Here is a 15,117-nt window from a genome sequence, read left to right on the forward strand (position 1 = left end):
GGGGTGTCTCTGTCTCTGGGTCTGTGTGTGGGGGGGGTCTCTGGGTCTGTGTCTCTGTGTGTGTGGGGGGATCTCTCTCTCTGGGTCTCTGGGTGTGGGGGGTGTGGGCGGGTCTCTGTGTGTGGGGGGTGTGGGGGTGTCTCTGTCTCTGTGTGTGTGGGGGTCTCTGTCTCTGGGGGGTCTCTGTGTCTCTGTGTGTGTGGGGGGGTGTCTCTGTCTCTGGGTCTGTGTGTGTGGGGGGGTGTCTCTGGGTCTGTGTGGGGGTGTGTGTGGGGGTGTCTCTGTCTCTGGGTCTGTGTGGGGGGTGTGTGTGGGGGGTCTCTGTCTCTGTGTGGGGTGTGTGTGTGTGGGGGTCTCTGTCTCTGGGTCTCTGTGTGTGTGGGGTCTCTGGGTCTCTGTGTGTGTGGGGGGGTGTCTCTGTCTCTGGGTCTGTGTGTGTGGGGGGGTGTCTCTGGGTCTGTGTGGGGGTGTGTGTGTGGGGGTCTCTGGGTCTCTGTGTGTGTGTGGGGGGTCTCTGTCTCTGGGTCTCTGTGTGTGGGGGGTCTCTGGGTCTGTGTGTGTGGGGGGGTGTCTCTGTCTCTGGGTCTGTGTGTGTGGGGGGGTGTCTCTGGGTCTGTGTGGGGGTGTGTGTGTGGGGGTCTCTGGGTCTCTGTGGGGGGTGTGTGTGGGGGGGTCTCTGTCTCTGGGTCTCTGTGTGTGGGGGGTCTCTGGGTCTCTGTGTGTGGGGGGGGTGTCTCTGGGTCTGTGTGGGGGTGTGTGTGGGGGGTCTCTGGGTCTGTGTGGGGGGATGTGTGGGGGGGTCTCTGTCTCAGGGTCTCTGTGTGTGGGGGTGTCTCTGGGTCTGTGTGGGGTGTGTGTGTGGGGGGGTCTCTGTCTCAGGGTCTCTGTGTGTGGGGGTGTCTCTGTCTCTGGGTCTGTGTGGGGTGTGTGTGGGGGGGGTCTGTCTCTGGGTCTCTGTGTGTGGGGGGGTCTCTGGGTCTGTGTGTGGGGGGGTCTCTGTCTCAGGGTCTCTGTGTGTGGGGGGGTCTCGGTCTCTGTGTGTCGGGGGTGTGGGGGGGTCTCTGTCTCAGGGTCTCTGTGTGGGGGGGGGTCTCGGTCTCTGTGTGTCGGGGGTGTGGGGGGGTCTCTCTGTGGGTCTCTGGGTGTGGGGGGGGGTCGGGAATTCAAAGCCGCTGGTTTTATGCTGCGGCCCCCCCCGTGGCTGGCCCCGCTCCCGCCGCCGGATCAGGGCGGCCTCGACCCCGGCCCCCTTTCGCGGCCGGCGCGCGGCTACGTGGCGGAGGGGCGGCGCTGCCAGGCCCGGCCGGGCTCCTCCCCCCGCTCCCGCGCACGCCGGCTGAACCCCCCGGATCCGGGCCTCACGGGCCGCCGGCGCTGTCGGGACCGAGCCGTAGCGCGCCTGCGCCGTGCGCGCCCGCGTCTCGCGGCCGATTTCCCATCGGCCCCCGCGGGAACTCGCTGTCTGGGGACTACTCCCGTCAGCCACCGCGCGACCCCGGGCTGGGCTCCCGGGGCGGCCGCTGGGGGGCGGGGAGCCCGTTCCTTCCTCTCCGGCCCCGACGCCTCGGCCGAGGCACCGTCAAGGTCCAGACTCCGGAGAAAACAATAAAAACCAGGAACGATCCTGCTCGTCATGAAACAATCCAAAGATTTCAGGGTCTGCTGGAAAGCAGCGGGGGGCCCCGCTTTGGCCTGCGCCTGCCTGTTGGCTGCCCTGTAACAACCCCCCGGCTTCCACAGTGCTGGGGGGGAGCCACTCGGGGGAAGGGGGGGGGGACATGGCTCCCTGGGGGCCGACAAGTCGCCCTTGGGTGTCCAGCTCAGGGGGACTTGCTGACGTGAAGCAGGGGTGCTGAAGGCTCTGAGACTCCGAGTCAGGAGGCGGTGACGCCAGGTGACTTTCCTCCCTGGAAAAAGAACAGGAGGACTTGTGGCACCTTAGAGACTCACCCATTTATTTGAGCACGAGCTTTCGTGAGCTACAGCTCACTTCATCGGATGCATACCGTGGGAACTGCAGCAGACTTTATATACACACAGAGAATATGAACCAATACCTCCTCCCACCCCACTGTCCTGCTGGTAATAGCTTATCTAAAATGATCATCAAGTTGGGCCATTTCCAGCACAAATCCAGGTTCTCTCACCCCCCCCCCCCATACACACACAAACTCACTCTCCTGCTGGTAATAGCTCATCCAAACTGACCACTCTCCAAGTTTAAATCCAAGTTAAACCAGAATATCTGCGGGGGGGGGGGCGGGGTAGGAAAAAACAAGAGGAAATAGGCTACCTTGCATAATGACTTAGCCACTCCAAGTCTCTATTTAAGCCTAAATTAATAGTATCCAATTTGCAAATGAATTCCAATTCAGCAGTTTATCACTGGAGTCTGGATTTGAAGTTTTTTTGTTTTAAGATAGCGACCTTCATGTCTGTGATTGCGTGACCAGAGAGATTGAAGTGTTCTCCGACTGGTTTATGAATGTTATAATTCTTGACATCTGATTTGTGTCCATTTATTCTTTTACGTAGAGACTGTCCAGTTTGACCAATGTACATGGCAGAGGGGCATTGCTGGCACATGATGGCATATATCACATTGGTGGATGTGCAGGTGAACGAGCCTCTGATAGTGTGGCTGATGTGATTAGGCCCTGTGATGGTGTCCCCTGAATAGATATGTGGGCACAATTGGCAACGGGCCTGTTTCCTCTTGTTTTTTCCTACCCCCCCCCCCCCCAGATGTTCTGGTTTAACTTGGATTTAAACTTGAAGAGTGGTCAGTTTGGATGAGCTCTTACCAGCAGGAGAGTGAGTTTGTGTGTGTATGGGGGTGGCGGGATGTGAGAAAACCTGGATTTGTGCAGGAAATAGCCCAACTTGATTGTCATGCACATTGTGTTGTTGCCGGCACCCAGTGCCGAGAGGCTGAACAACAGCTTGAGTTGGTTCGTTACCCAGTGTGCTACACCCAATAATCACAACGGGGTGGAGAAGCAGAAAAGTTTATTTGAAGCTTCAAAAAGGTACAGGGAGATTTGAATCTCAAATCCTGTACAACAGAGCAGGAAGTTACACAGGCTTTTATACATCCTTTTTTCCAGCATACTTATCCAATAGCAAGCTGCTCCAAGTATCCATACAGCCAGCCAATCCAGTTCCCAGCTAGTTCCCTGATTCTCTGTATCATTTGTTAAACTATACATAAAGCTGCTTTATTCAGCATTGTTCTTCCATATCTCCCCTGTTTGGCCTTGCTTAGTTTCAGGCAGTCTGACTCTGCAACATACTGTTGCAGATTCTCAGCATAACTGCTGTGTGTGCCTCCAGGCAGGGGGGCCAAGGACACTTGGGCCTAGCACACAGAGCTGCTGTGAGTGCCTCCAGGCAGGAGGGGGGGGGGCCAAGGACACAGGGGCCTAGTGCGAGGGGGCTTCATCAACACTCGTGGTCTTCCATCCCCTCGAGTTACCTAGTGGCCATGCCCCAGTGTTCCCAACAACTCCCCCCTTTGAGAACACTCAACAGCCTTGGCTCTGAGTTTTCTCACTTGGGCTACTTATTTCTTTACAATATGACTTTGCATAAGCACTTTGTGATAGCCCTGAAGAGAATGACTTATTAACTTTTGCAAAAGGGCCCTGACACATGATACCGCACAGCATAATACCAGTAATACAAGCAATACAGGAAAGAGAAATTTCAATAGCAGGCTAAATAAACCGCCAAGACGACAAACCCCAGCCTGAAAACAAGGTTTGCAACCAATCGTTCTCTGGGGCAGTATAGGCAACCTGTGCTCCGGCTCGGGCATGGGCTTCAGCCTGTACCACCTTTTCATAGATCTCATAACTGCTATCATTTACATATACACAACATCGGGGCCCGATAAGGGCACAAACCCCTCCTTGGGATGCCAAGAGATAGTCCAAAGCCAGCCTGTTTTGGAGGGAAAACGTCCTGAGCTGCTGTACCTCTTTATTTAATGTTTTTACTGCTGACCCTAAATCACTAACCGAGTCCTCTAACTCTAAGGCCACTTTCTCAAGTACCATCGGCAGCCTTACAGTATAGCGGCCTATGCATGCCAGGGCTGGCCCGGTAAACAGTGGTGCTATTCCCAGTACAGAGCACCCTACCAGCTTCTCGGTTGTGAAGGGATTCTTCATATTGTCCGCCAATGCCTTAGTCAGTCGCCGCAGGGTCTTTTCTCGTGACTCAACAGAGGTGTCTCGGGCATTTCTAATCTTTCCTTTGGGCAGTGTGGCAGTTATGGAAAGATGAGGAACTCCATGAGCTATATAACAGCTACCTGTCCAGTTGGCTGGCAACACCTTGTAAGCCTTTCGGCCACATACAAAATAGTGACCCTGTAGGGCCCAATAAGGACTGTTTCTTAAGGGGATTCCTGGGATATTTAAGGCTGCTTTTCCAAACAGTTCATATGCCCTTAGGGGGGCATCCCATCCTCCTGATTGGGTACAAGTGTGGGCATTTCTAATTGTGCCGTTCAAATTACACTCGCCATAGGGACCACTACAAACCCACCATTGGCTTGCTACATTGGAGATATTAACTGGATGGCAAGTTAAATTTCCAAACCCCTTTTTTGTGGTAAGATTATTTGTAAGTGTTTCCCTAAAAGGGGAGGAACCATTACACCCACACCGTTGGCCTCCCCTGTTGGTCTTTATCCAATACCCATCAGCCCACTGTGTAATAACACAGGAGCTCTTTCCCACAGGACGCCCATAGGGATCAGATTGGTTTCGGGTAAAACATAACACTCCCTCAGTGAGTACTGCAACTGAATACTCCTGGTCCTGATAGGTGGCTTGCTGTAAAGAGGTCTTATTCCAGAACGGTGAGTCCGTTCTTTCCAGCTCTTTGGTGGCGGCTAATTCTGCTAGGGTCAAGGGCAGCATGTCAAGGGGCATTCCCGTTTTGGGGACAGTGGAGTTGGAGCACATACCCAGCAATCAGTCTGGTTTGTTAAAGTAGCAACATGGTGCGCAAGCAAAACAAAGGAGTTATGCTCCCGATATGCACAATTTGGAAATACCAATACAAAGAATAACAATGTTACCCAATTAATTATTACCAGAGTCTTCCCAACCCAGGGTCTCCAGTACCTGGGTGGGCCCATTTTAGCATTAAGGTGCCCGCTATTTGTGTCTTTTAAACAGTAGCTTTAGCCCGAGATCGTCACTAGATGAGGAGTCAGCAGGTTGGACGGTCCACTGTTCTGCTGACGAGGGGGCGGTTACTGCCTTCAGACGAGAGTGATGTATCTTGTATCCCTCGATCTTTGCCGCTGTATGGGAGATCAGCAGGACGGTATAGGGTCCTTTCCACTTTTCCTGGAGAGGCTCGTCTTTCCAGGTGCGAACAAGCACAGAGTCACCGGGCTGTAAGGAGTGAACAGGAGAGTCCAAGGGGAGAGGCTGGGAATCCTTGGTATACCTGTGAAGAGACAAGAGAACAGCAGACAGGGAACACATATACTGTGACAAAAAAACATTACCCAACTCCCATTCCCCTGACAGAACCGGGGTGCCATTCATGGGCCATGCCCTTCCAAACATAATTTCAAAGGGACTGAGCCCTAATCTACCCTTTGGGAGAACGCGGGTACGGAGTAGGACGAGGGGCAAAGCATCAGGCCATCGCAGTGAGGCTTCTTGGCACACTTTTGAGAGATGCCGTTTAAGGGTCTGATTGGTACGCTCCACTACCCCACTGGCTTGCGGTCTCCAGGGCGTATGGAGTTCCAGGGGATCCGTAAGGCATGTGAGATGCTTTGAATGATTTTTGACGTGAAGTGTGTCCCGTTGTCAGATTCCATCCACAGGGGGAGTACAAAGCGAGGAACGATCTTCTTAACAAACTTGAGAGCCACTGTCCTGGCAGTGCAGTTACGGCATGGGAAGGCTTCTGGCCATCCGCTGAACCGATCCACTATAACAAGGAGATATTTGAACCCTTGAGTCCGGGGAAACTCAGTAAAGTCTATTTGCCACACTTGTCCGGGGCCCGGAGTGGGTTCTAGGGCAGCTGGTGGCACAGGATGTCCCGGTCGGGGGTTATTCTTTTGGCAGACTAAACAGTCCGCTTGTACCTGGGCAGCCAGGGGTCGGAGTCCGGAAGTGATAAAGTATTTTCCCAGTAGCTGGATAAGTGCTTCCCTGCCAGCATGAGTGGTTTGATGTAGTTTCTGCAGCACTGGCCGGATTAGGCCCTTTGGTAAGAGGACCTTCCCTTCTGGGGAATGGAGCCATCCCTCCTTTTCCCGGAGACTGAGTTTGTCAGTTAGCTGTCTCTCCTCCCCAGAGTACTGAGGGGTTGGAAGCTCCCCTACTGATGGGATAAGGGCATGCATATGGGCGTTCTCAGCCTGAGGGGATGGCAGGGTGCCAGCATGCTTAGCCTCTCTATCTGCCCGGGCGTTACCTCTGGCCACATCTTGATCCTCCCTTTGATGGGCTTTACAGTGTACCACCGCCACTTCCGAGGGGAGTTGTACAGCTTCTAGGAGCTGGAGGATTTGGGGCCCGTACTTGACTGGGGAGCCTTGGGCTGTCAGCATTCCCCTTTGCTTCCATAGGCCAGCATGAGCATGCAGCACACCAAAAGCATACTTTGAATCAGTAAAAATGTTGACCCGCTTTCCTTTTGACAGTTCAAGTGCACGGGTCAGGGCTATTAGTTCGGCAAGCTGGGCAGAGGTCCCAGCAGGCAAACCTTCAGCTTCCACAGTGTCATGGAGGGTCACAACAGCATAACCCGCCCTCCTTTGCCCATCTATTACAGTACTGCTACCATCCGTGTACCACTCATAATCTGCATTTGGGAGGGGTACATCCTTTAAATCCGGACGGCTGGAGTACTGGGCATCTATGATCTCTAAACAGTCATGTTTCTGTTCCTCTGTTTCTGGCAAGAGAGTGGCTGGGTTAAGGGAGGGGCAAGGCTGTAGGGTGACTTCAGAGTTCTCTAACAGCTTAGCCTGGTACCGAGCAATCCGAGCCTGGGTGAGCCAAAGCCCTCCCTTTGCATCCAATAAGGCTCGGACCATATGGGGAGTATAGATTTGCATAACCCCTCCCAATGTTAGCTTCTCGGCTTCCTCAAGCACTAGGGCAGTAGCTGGACCGCCCGTAAACATGCCGGCCAACCCTTTGCAACCTGATCCAATTGCTTAGAAAAATAAGCCACAGGACGCTTCCATGCTCCTAACAGCTGTGTAAGCACTCCTAGCGCCACCCCCCTTCGTTCATGTACATACAACTGAAACGGCTTAGAGAGATCTGGCAGGCCCAGAGCTGGGGCTTCCATCAATTTTCTTTTCAGGATTTTAAATGCCCTGTCAGCCTCTGGGGTCCAATAGAAGGGGTCATGATCTGCTCCTTTTACACAGTCGTACAGGGGTTTAGCCCACAGTCCGAACTCTGGGATCCATATCCTGCAAAAGCCTGCCATACCCAGAAATGCCCTGAGCCGCTTACGGTTACTTGGGGTAGGAACTTGACAGATAGCTTCCTTTCTTTCGCTTGAAAGCTGACGCTCCCCTTGCCGTATGTGAAACCCGAGGTACCGTACCTCTGGGAGGGCAATTTGAGCCTTACTCCGTGCTACACGATATCCCCGAAGTCCAATAAAATTCAGGAGGCTCACGGTGGCTTTAAGACAGGGTTTTTGGCCCACAGTGGCAATTAACAAATCATCTAAATACTGCAGAAGGAGAGCCTCCTCATTATCCCACTCCTGTAGGTCCCTGGCCAGAGCCTGGCCAAAAAGGGTGGGAGAGTTTTTAAATCCCTGGGCCAACACTGTCCAGCAAAGTTGCTTTTTAACCCTTTTTCGGTCCTCCCACTCGAAGGAGAAGATCTCCTGTGATGGGGTGGCAACTGGGATGGTAAAGAAAGCATCTTTCAGATCAAGGACTGAAAAATGGGTATACTGTCCCCCTATAGAAGCCAATAAGGTGTACGGGTTAGGGACAAGAGGGTGCAGAGTCTTAACCCGTTCATTGACTGCCCTTAGGTCCTGTACCAGCCGATACGTGCCATCAGGCTTCTGTACGGGTAGAATGGGAGTGTTCCAGGCTGACTGACATTCCCGGAGAATACCATACATTAGGAATCGATCTATAGTTTCCTGTAAACCTTCTCTGGCTTCCCTCTTGATTGGATACTGTTTTACTTGCACTGGGCCTTTCCCTGGTATGAGCTGAATAGTAATAGGGGTCTGGTGGGTGGCCTTTCCTGGAATCCCTGATGCCCACACGAGGGGGTACACCTGGTCTTCCCACGGGCTCCATTCTGGGGCTTGCATGGCTGAGGGCTCAACTGCAAGGGTCATGATCCAGGCATTCTCAGGGGGTAAGGTAAGGGTTATTTCGTCCTCAGTAAAATGCAGGGTGGCACCGAGGCGACAAAGTAGATCCCGTCCCAGCAGAGGGGTTGGACACTCAGGGAGGTATACCAGCTTGTGGGATATAGTCCTGTCTCCCAAAGCACATTCCGCTGGGGCATACACTGGGCACTTGGTGTCCCTGCCTGTGGCTCCCACCACAGTAAGGGAATCTGCTACTGGCAACTGAAGAGGCTGATTTACGGCAGTTCGGGCCGCTCCAGAGTCCACTAAAAAATCTATTTCTGAGCTTCCCACCCGCATCTTTACTCGGGGTTCCGGGGGTAGGGTGGTCCGTCTCCCCTGACACCCCTATTCCTGCTCCACCATCGCCATCATAGGGGCACCCCCCTTTTCTTTCCTCTTTGGGCACTCATTTTTCCAGTGTCCCTCCTGTCGACACAGGGCACACTGGTTGCGACCCAGTCGTCTCTCCTGCAGGCCCGGACGGTCGCGTCCACGGCCCCTTCCTCCCCGGCCACTTCTCTTAGTGCCGGCCTGTACCGCTGTTACCATCAATCTCACTTGCTTTCTCTCCTTCTCTGTCTCTCTCAGACTATAAGCTCGGTTTGCAGTCTCTAAAATTTGTGCCATGGTCATACCCATTAAATCCTCCTTTTTCTGTAACTTTCTCTTAATATCAGGGGCTGCTCTGCTCGTAAAAATTCCCTTAATAATTGACTCAGTTGCCTGATCATCGGGGTCTGCATTAGTGTTCTGTCGAATGGTGTCCCGAATACGCTGTAGAAAGGCCCCTGGGCTTTCTTTTAAATCCTGCATTACTTCATATGGCTTTGCCCAATTATTATGTCGGACAGCCGAGTGACGGAGTCCATGCAAAAGCAACTCCTTATAGGAGGTAAGGCGGGTCATATCCCCATGATCATTTGGATCCCACCTGGGGTCTGGTCGGGGGACTTGTGCATCCGGGTCAGGGACATTAATACGATCCCGGTCGTACCGTCTCTGTGCCTCCTCCCTTGCCTTGGACACAACCTGTTGTCTTTCAACCTCAGACAATAGGGTTCGCAGGAGGACGTTACAATCATCCCAGTCCGGCTTGTGACTACTGAGGCACCCCTCAAAGACTGATATAAACCTGCTTGGGTTGGTGGAAAACTCTCCTGCCTGTGCTTTGAAAGCAGCCAAATCCACAGGATTAAAGGGCACATGAGTATAAACCTGCATAGTTGTGGCAGGACGCCTGTCTGATCCAGACCGGGCGACTTTAGTTTCAGTGATTAAGGGGTATAGGCCAACCATTGGGGACTTACAAGGTGTGGGTGTAGGGGCCGAAGGGGACACCGGCTCTGTCATTACAGTGGGGGTGGGGGTCTGGGGACTAACATTAGCTGCTACCAAACCAGTTGGAGTCAGATTACAGCACTGTAAAATATCTGGTTGAGTACATAAAGCCAGAAACAAATGCGCATACATATGTTCATTCCATTTCCTTGTTCTCTGACAGAACAGGAGTAACTGAAGGATCGTGTTGTAATTAATTGACCCTCCTGGTGGCCACCACTCCTGGTCCTCGAGTTGATATTGAGGCCAGTCAACTGTACAGAATCGTTTTAATTGGCTCTTAGTCATCGGATCCGCACCAAATACCTTCCAGTTTGCTAGAATGCACTCTAGGGGCGTACACCGTGCCCTAACCTCTGAGCTCTGTCCCTGTCCCATACCTACAGGGTAACTCTGGGCGTCCCCAGGTTCCAACAGAGCATATAATCCGGATTTTAAAAGGATCCTACCTGATCCAAGGGACCGGTTCTTCACCGTGGCCCTGCAGCTGCTCCTCCCCCACGTCCAAGGGACCGGTTCTTCACCGTGGTCCACAACAGCTTCTCCACTATATGAGTGCGTTGCACCGTTGTGCCCTCTGGGGTCGATCAAATCGCGTCTCCTCCGAGGCCCCCGATGAACTCACCGGTGCGCGCTGGGCGTCGGTTCTCGCCGCAATCCTCGACCTCCAGGAGGGGTCCGGGCAAGGCTAAATTGCAGCCTCGGGCCCACCCAGGGACGCCAAAAGCTGTTGCCGGCACCCAGTGCCGAGAGGCTGAACAACAGCTTGAGTTGGTTCGTTACCCGGTGTGCTACACCCAATAATCACAACGGGGTGGAGAAGCAGAAAAGTTTATTTGAAGCTTCAAAAAGGTACAGGGAGATTTGAATCTCAAATCCTGTACAACAGAGCAGGAAGTTACACAGGCTTTTATACATCCTTTTTTCCAGCATACTTATCCAATAGCAAGCTGCTCCAAGTATCCATATAGCCAGCCAATCCAGTTCCCAGCTAGTTCCCTGATTCTCTGTATCATTTGTTAAACTATACATAAAGCTGCTTTATTCAGCATTGTTCTTCCATATCTCCCCTGTTTGGCCTTGCTTAGTTTCAGGCAGTCTGACTCTGCAACATACTGTTGCAGATTCTCAGCATAACTGCTGTGTGTGCCTCCAGGCAGGGGGGCCAAGGACACTTGGGCCTAGCACACAGAGCTGCTGTGAGTGCCTCCAGGCAGGAGGGGGGGGGGCCAAGGACACAGGGGCCTAGTGCGAGGGGGCTTCATCGACACTTGTGGTCTTCCATCCCCTCGAGTTACCTAGTGGCCATGCCCCAGTGTTCCCAACAGTGTAAAGAGTTGTCACTTTGGATGGGCTATCACCAGCAGGAGAGTGAATTTGTGTGGGGGGGTGGAGGGTGAGAAAACCTGGATTTGTGCTGGAAATGGCTCACCTGATGATCACTTTAGATAAGCTATTACCAACAGGACAGTGGGGTGGGAGGAGGTATTGGTTCATATTCTCTGTGTATATATAAAGTCTGCTGCAGTTTCCACGATATGCATCTGATGAAGTGAGCTGTAGCTCACGAAAGCTCGTGCTCAAATAAATTGGTTAGTCTCTAAGGTGCCACAAGTACTCCTTTTCTTTTTGTGAATACAGACTAACACGGCTGTTACTCTGAAATCTCCCTACAATGTGCATGATAATCAAGGTGGGCCATTTCCAGCACAAATCCAGGTTTTCTCACCCCCCCACCCGCATACACACACAAACTCACTCTCCTGCTGGTAATAGCTCATCCAAACTGACCACTCTCCAAGTTTAAATCCAATTTAAACCAGAACATCTGGAGGGGGGTGGGTAGGAAAAAACAAGGGGAAATAGGCTACCTTGCATAATGACTTAGCCACTCCCAGTCTCTATTTAAGCCTAAATTAATAGTATCCAATTTGCAAATGAATTCCAATTCAGCAGTTTCTCGCTGGAGTCTGGATTTGAAGTTTTCTTGTTTTAAGATAGCGACCTTCATGTCAGTGATTGCGTGACCAGAGAGATTGAAGTGTTCTCCGACTGGTTTATGAATGTTATAATTCTTGACATCTGATTTGTGTCCATTTATTCTTTTACGTAGAGACTGTCCAGTTTGACCAATGTACATGGCAGAGGGGCATTGCTGGCACATGATGGCATATATCACGTTGGCGGATGTGCAGGTGAACGAGCCTCTGATAGTGTGGCTGATGTGATTAGGCCCTGGGATGGTGTCCCCTGAATAGATATGTGGGCACAGTTGGCAACGGGCTTTGTTGCAAGGATAGGTTCCTGGGTTAGTGGTTCTGTTGTGTGGTATGTGGTTGTTGGTGAGTATTTGCTTCAGGTTGGGGGGCTGTCTGTAGGCAAGGACTGGCCTGTCTCCCAAGATTTGTGAGAGTGTTGGGTCAGCCTTCAGGATAGGTTGTAGATCCTTAATAATGCGTTGGAGGGGTTTTAGTTGGGGGCTGAAGGTGACGGCTAGTGGCGTTCTGTTATTTTCTTTGTTAGGCCTGTCCTGTAGTAGGTAACTTCTGGGAACTCTTCTGGCTCTATCAATCTGTTTCTTTACTTCTGCAGGTGGGTATTGTAGTTGTAAGAAAACTTGACAGAGATCTTGTAGGTGTTTGTCTCTGTCTGAGGGGTTGGAGCAAATGCGGTTGTATCGCAGAGCTTGGCTGTAGACGATGGATCGTGTGGTGTGGTCAGGGTGAAAGCTGGAGGCATGCAGGTAGGAATAGCGGTCAGTAGGTTTCCGGTATAGGGTGGTGTTTATGTGACCATTGTTTATGAGCACTGTCGTGTCCAGGAAGTGGATCTCTTGTGTGGACTGGACCAGGCTGAGGTTGATGGTGGGATGGAAATTGTTGAAATCATGGTGGAATTCCTCAAGGGCTTCTTTTCCATGGGTCCAGATGATGAAGATGTCATCAATATAGCGCAAGTAGAGTAGGGGCTTTAGGGGACGAGAGCTGAGGAAGCGTTGTTCTAAATCAGCCATAAAAATGTTGGCATACTGTGGGGCCATGCGGGTACCCATAGCAGTGCCGCTGATCTGAAGGTATACATTGTCCCCAAATGTAAAATAGTTATGGTTAAGGACAAAGTCACAAAGTTCAGCCACCAGGTTTGCCGTGACATTATCGGGGATAGAGTTCCTGACGGCTTGTAGTCCATCTTTGTGTGGAATGTTGGTGTAGAGGGCTTCGACATCCATAGTGGCCAGGACGGTGTTTTCAGGAAGATCACCGATGGATTGAAGTTTCCTCAGGAAGTCAGTGGTGTCTCGAAGGTTGCTGGGAGTGCTGGTAGCGTAGGGCCTGAGGAGGGAGTCTACATAGCCAGACAATCCTGCTGTCAGGGTGCCAATGCCTGAGATGATGGGGCGCCCAGGATTTCCAGGTTTATGGATCTTGGGTAGTAGATAGAATATCCCAGGTCGGGGTTCCAGGGGTGTGTCTGTGTGGATTTGATCTTGTGCTTTTTCAGGAAGTTTCTTGAGCAAATGCTGTAGTTGCTTTTGGTAACTCTCAGTGGGATCATAGGGTAATGGCTTGTAGAAACTCGTGTTGGAGAGCTGCCGAGCAGCCTCTTGTTCATATTCCGACCTATTCATGATGACAACAGCACCTCCTTTGTCAGCCTTTTTGATTATGATGTCAGAGTTGTTTCTGAGGCTGTGGATGGCATTGCGTTCCGCATGGCTGAGGTTATGGGGCAAGTGATGCTGCTTTTCCACAATTTCAGCCCGTGCACGTCGGCGGAAGCACTCTATGTAGATAGAAGGAAGATGATGTCTCTCTGTATCTGTACAAGTTTTTTCATGCAGTTGATAGATTTCCACTCCATACGGCTAAATGCAGTGCCTTGCATAATGACAGGTTTCAGAGTAACAGCCGAGTTAGTCTGTATTCGCAAAAAGAAAAGGAGGACTTGTGGCACCTTAGAGACTAACCAATTTATTTGAGCATGAGCTTTCGTGAGCTACAGCTCACTTCATCGGATGCATACCGTGGAAACTGCAGCAGACTTTATATACACACAGAGAATATGAAACAATACCTCCTCCCACCCCACTGTCCTGCTGGTAATAGCTTATCTAAAGTGATCATCAAGTTGGGCCATTTCCAGCAAAAATCCAGGTTTTCTCACCCTCCACCCCCCCCACACAAATTCACTCTCCTGCTGGTGATAGCCCATCCAAAGTGACAACTCTCGACACAATGTGCATGATAATCAAGTTGGGCCATTTCCTGCACAAATCCAGGTTCTCTCACCCCCTCACCCCCCTCCCAAAAACCACACACACACAAACTCACTATCCTGCTGGTAATAGCTCATCCAAAGTGACAATGTGCATGATAATCAAGATGTGACCTTAAGGGGTTGCCACACTAAAGAGCTCCTCCCAGGGACTGTTCAAGAGCACCAGACCTATGGCAGGGAAACAGCTTGGAGAATGGGATTTTCAAAAGGGCTGAAGCAGGTTAGGCAAGTCCATAGGAGTTAGGTGCTTTGGAGGTTCCCACCAGACACCTAAATACCATTGAAAGTGTGGCCCAAAGTGCTTAAACACTAGGGCCCTGAGGCTCAGCTGGTGTCAGTCAGGGAGGCTGAGAATCCGTGATAACGTCTCCTGTTAACCAAGAGCACCCGCCCCTGCGCTCAGATAGCCAGGGAGAGAGCAGGAGACAGCACTGGGCGCACAGATTCATGATTATGAATTATCTGCTCTCCTGAAATCTTCCCCTTTGGGCTCTGCTCTGAGCAGCCAGGGAAGCTGGGACCCCAAGGGCTCTCCCAGGATCTGGGCCCCTCTGGGCTGGGCAGTCACAGTGCTCTGAATGAAGCTCTGATCCATGAGTAATAGGGGCACACAGGAACTGATAATAACCCAACCTGCTGGGCCAAATCCCTCCCCCTGCCCTGCTCAAATACAATGAGAGAAACCCCCAGCAGCGCCCCTTACCCAGGAATCCCGTCACAGCCTCCTGGAGATTGTTCTCTCGAGGGAAATCCCGGATTCTCTTTTCCAGCTCAGGGGACTCGGGCACCGGATGCGGAGACATGGCCTTCTCATCCCTGCAGAGACATGAGCGTGTTTATTCCTCCCCCTCCTTTGCTCTAAGTTCCTGCCCCCCAGAGCCAGATGGGGAGTGGGTGGGAGCTGGGCCACAGGCAGGGCTAACGGGGCCGTGACCTCTGCTGCCCAGGGAATTTACTGCCTGCACGATCTGCCGGGGGGCCAGCCTGGAGACTGGGGGCCTCTCTCCATCCAGAGAGAAAACCCAGCCCAGGCAGGGCCAGCTCCCCTCACACCTGGCCCAACCCCACGTTCCCTACAAGGGCCTGGAGGGGCTTCTCCCGGGGATGAGCAAGGGGCTC

General features: G+C 52.2%; 1 long non-coding RNA gene across 1 annotated transcript; it reads right to left on the bottom strand.

Annotated features, from left to right (window-relative positions):
• Positions 1 to 2,992: 2,992 nt before the first annotated feature.
• Positions 2,993 to 11,820, bottom strand: LOC311528692. Its single transcript, XR_014713670.1, has 2 exons — positions 10,170 to 11,820; positions 2,993 to 5,466 (listed from the first exon to the last, which is right to left on the bottom strand). It is a non-coding gene; the product is annotated as an uncharacterized lncRNA (long non-coding RNA).
• Positions 11,821 to 15,117: the final 3,297 nt, after the last annotated feature.

This window comes from Lepidochelys olivacea (genome assembly GCF_965140295.1).
Source record: "Lepidochelys olivacea isolate rLepOli2 genome assembly, chromosome: 11".
NCBI classification, from domain to species: domain Eukaryota; kingdom Metazoa; phylum Chordata; order Testudines; family Cheloniidae; genus Lepidochelys; species Lepidochelys olivacea.